Raw genomic sequence first — 4708 nt, forward strand, 5'->3', positions numbered from 1 at the left:
CTGCTTCTCCCTCTGCCTGTCTCTCTCTCTCTCCTTCTCTCTCTGCGTGTCTCTGCAAATAAATAAATAAAATATTTTTTTAAAAAATCCTACAATATGTAACAATAGCCTTTTTGCTCTTCTAGCTAAGAAAAGCCACAATCTACAACACCCAGAACGCTTATTGAGACAAGAAAATTTTAATAATTTTACAGTACCTTATCGAATATTGATTTGCTGCCACCTGCTGGGAGGCAGAAGTGAGTTTCCAGTGTCCTTAAAGGGCAAGAGTGATGACCTTAGACGTTGTAAAACTTTGCTTATCCCATAAAACGAAGCATAATATAGGTACCCTTGGGCCTGAAAGAAATCAATAATTTTAATTTTTTTTAGAAATCAATAATTTTAGAATAAATTAACTGCAGATAAAGAAAATATGATCTGTATATAAAATTGGGAGGCATTCTTTTCTACCTAAGAGAAATTAGATGAGATATTTGCACTTACCATGAAATGATGTACAATAAAGTTCATTACAATGGTGAGCTTCTCAAGTATTGATTGTGTATTTGTGTAAAGGTAATTAACCTCTTGACTGGGGCTAATGGAGAAACTTAAGAGGTAAAGAGCCACTACTGAATGAAGATTAGTAAAAAATAATACTAAATCTAATAACGATGTTTGTGATGGGCAGAAAAATAGTCACACAAAGATATCCATGCTGTAATTCCCAGTGCCCAGAGTGGAGCCATTGTGAGCCCAGAGAGCAGAACCAAGAACCACAGATTATTCCTAGGCCTTGAAATTTAATGGAGATTGCCTGATTGGGTTTTGAAATTCTTCAGGGTGGTGACTACTTTTATTCTTCCACTTTCTCCCTTTTTGAATGGAAACGGCTGCACTTGTTCTCCGTGCCTCCTCTTCCAGGGCCTGTCTGGGAGCAGACATCATGTTTTCTAGCTTCCCAGGTCTATAGATGGAAAGGGATTTTTCCCCAGGATGGATTATCAGAGCCTCATCTATACATAATTTAAATGAGGTTGGGAATTTTGAAATTTAGATGGACTGCTGTAATATGTTGAGAATTTGGGGGATCGAGGGAGGAGGCAAGTAGATTTTGCATATGAATGGACATGAATCTTTGGAGGCCAGAGGATGGACTGTGGTAGGAGCAATGCCCCTCCCATTGATGTTCACACCCTAATTACCAGAATCTGTGAGTTATTTTATAAGGATAAAGGGATTTTGCAGATGTGATTAAGGTTAAGAACCTTGATATGGACAGATTATCCTGGATTATCCAGGTGTACCCAATTTAATCACAAGAATCCTTAACAGTGGAGAATCTTTGACCAATGTTAATGGCTTTGAAGATAGAAAGGGGCCACAAGCTAAGGAATATAAGTGGCCTCTATAAGCAGGAAAAGGCAAAGCAACAGAGCCTTCCCTAGAGAGGATTCTGTCCAGAAAGGAATGCAGTCAACTGATACCTTGATTTTACCCCAGTGAGACCTGTGTTGGACTTCAGACTTACAGAGTTATAAGGCAATACATCAACGTTCTTTTAAACCACTAAATTTGTGGTAATTTCTCACCACCACAACAGAAAATGAATACAATAAGAGTTAGCAGTTACTGTGTCCTACATGTACCAGCACTACAGCAAGTGCTTCCCAGATGATAGCTAAAGGCGCGAAAACACCTCTGAAAGCATATTACATGATCTGGCCTTGGCTACTTCTCTCACCTCATCGCCTACAACTCTACCTCTTGCTTATTATCATTCATTCTCCTTGGTCTCCTTGCTATTTTTGAAATATGCTAAGCATGCTATCCCCTTCAGTCCACACTTTACTTATATCCACAACCCACTCCCTCACCTCCTTCAGATCTCTGCTCAAATGTCACCTTCTCAGTGAAGTCTTCTTTGTTCACCCTGTATAAAGTAGTATTTGCTCATCCTTACCTGGTGTTCCCTAATCTCAAAAGCCTAGTTTATTATTCTACACAGCACTTATCATTCGATAGGTACATTTGCTTGTACTCTGTGTTCTTTCTTATTCCCTAAATGTAAGCTGTGTGTGGGCAGGAACTTTATCTGTACATTATTGATGGAGGCTTTATCTCTAGAACCTAGTATAGTGCCTGGGCACACAGCAGTAAAGAAATACTTGTAGGAATAAATGAACATTTTAAAAATTATTAACAGATTACAAGAGTTCATTAATATTGTTAATTCTGATGCAACATACACGGCATAGAGCAGGGATCATTAGACGATGTACATGAACATTACTCTAGTGAATAAGCCTCAGTGTAGATTCAATATAATGCCTTTAAGAATGAGGTCATTTCTCAATTTCCTACAGTTCTTATACATGGCACACCACTTCTTAAGGTCAGATTATAAGAAAATCGGTATATAAATGAATTTTGTATTTTCCTATAAATAAGCGTTATTAGTATATTTTATTTCCTAAAGTAATTGCTAGCAAAAAAATAAAATAAAAGCTAGTAACTGCTAGCTACAATTTCTTCCCCGACTTTTAATCTTTAAAAATTTCAAACCTATAGAAGAGTTGAAAGACATACTCTTCTCCTAGAACCATAATTAACACAGTGCTATGTTTTCTCTTTACATGTATGTTTTGTTTTGGCCTGGACTATCTGAAAGAAGTTCCCAGACAAATATCATGATCTCTCCCTAAAGATTTGAACATATATCTCCTAAAAACAAAAGCATTTTTGTAATAAACACAATTTATCATACCTGAGAAATTAAGTCAATAACATCTCTATTTTGCTCTCGTGTTCAAATTTCTTCAATTGTCTATGGATTCTTTGAAAACTTAAAAACAATCCACAATGCTATCCAGTTCAGTTGCCCTAATGGCAGATCGGTCTTTTTATTTCTTCTATGCTTCGACCTTACTGAAAAGTCAAAATAAATCACACTGTGAATTTATCTGAGTGCTCCTCACAAATTCTGGCTAAATGTTTTTGGCAAGAATGCTACATAGATGAACTTGCAATAAGCACAAAGTACAGCGTTCCCAGCACTGATGCTGGAAATTTTTTCCATGAAGCATCTATTAACATTTTGCAAAGGACTAATGTTCCATAGAACAGTTTAGGAAACACCTGGATATATATATATTTAAAAAGAGAGAGAGAGAGAGAGATGAGAAATGAACTAAAGTGTTAAACAGTTTGTAGAATAAAAACCGGTAAGGATTAAAAACCATTTTTAAATTAACAAACTGCCTCATTTCCTTTGGTAATGCAAACAGAAGTTTGCTAAAAATCCAAAAAATAAAAAAACAAAACACAGGGATCCCTGGATGGCTCAGAGGGTTAGAGCCTGCCTTTGGCCCAGGGCGTGATCCTGGAGTCCTGGGGTTGAGTCCCACATCAGGCCCTGCATGGAGCCTGCTTCTGCTCTCTCTCTCTGTGTCTCTCATGAATAGTCTTAAAAAAAACACACACACACACACAAAACATTTTACAGACGAATAACCCCAAATTTAAAGAGATGAAGTAACTTCTCCCCAGTTTTTGTCCTTATTGTATTTACTGTGTTCAGGAGCTGGGATTTGAAACCAGATTTGAGTGCACCCATGTTCTCCAGGAGGCGGTCTACCTCACTTAGACTTAATGTTTAGTTTTCTGTAACTGACTATACTCGAGTAAATTACAATTGGCGTAAAAGTGGTGGGCTTTTAGCCTCGAAAATAATGAAGACGGTAAAGAAAACCAGCAGATCATTTTTTAAAATTGCTCTATATCCAGCAACAATGAACCCATATCAAGCACTTGAGGAAGGCCTAACCCCTCCCAATCGCATATGCACATTATGGGCGGGCGGGTTGTAGCCTCGGCTTCAGATACTAATTATAACAGAGCCCCAATCATGACCATTTCTATTTGCCGTATTGGTCCCTCTTTATTGCCTATTGGTTACAGCAAACATTTGGGAGACTTCATTTTTCCCTAAAAATCCTAGAACTCAGTACAACTCAGGTTTGATCACTTATTATATAATCCAACAGGTTCTCAAAAACTGAGTTCCCGTGCTGCCCCCGCAGCGAGGTAGCAAGTGTTAAGCAGGTCCGTTTCCATCTCCGCTTCAGCGCGGAGCCTTCCCGCCCTCGGGGACGTTCCAAGGGCAGTCGCGGGTCCTTCCTTTTGGTCCGAGCTAAAATGTTAATAGCAGTGGTAACTTTTAAGAAAGATGAAAACCACAAAACTCTGCCACGACTTAAACGCTTGAGCTGTCCTTCGGTCGACATTCAGGCCCATAGGCTGGAAAGTGCTCTGCGGGGCTGGGAGTCTTCCAGCTGGGGCCGGGGCGTCCGGGACCCCACGGCTCGCCCTCCACCCCAGCCTGGAAGCCTCCGCGCTCGCGGGACGGTGCGAGCGCTACCCTCGGGCTCTGGGGCCCACGGCCAACGCCCAGCCGCGGCAGAGCTCCCGAGGCCGCGAACGCCGCCTCCCCCACCCCTTCCCGACAGCTCCCCGGCGCCCCGCCCACCGCCGCGCCGACGCGGGCCCGCAGGCCTCCGCGCGCACGCGCCCCCCCCCCCCCGCCGGAATTCCGCGGCCACGTCCGCCGGGCCCTAGCCCCGCCCCCGCGCCCCCGTCCGGGCCCCGGGCGCCCCTGGGCTTCTCGCGGCGGGCGGTGCGCCTTGCGCCTGCGCGCCGTGGCCAGCGCGGGGCGGGGCGGGGCGGG

This window comes from Canis aureus, chromosome 13, assembly GCF_053574225.1.
Source record: "Canis aureus isolate CA01 chromosome 13, VMU_Caureus_v.1.0, whole genome shotgun sequence".
Lineage (NCBI taxonomy): Eukaryota > Metazoa > Chordata > Mammalia > Carnivora > Canidae > Canis > Canis aureus.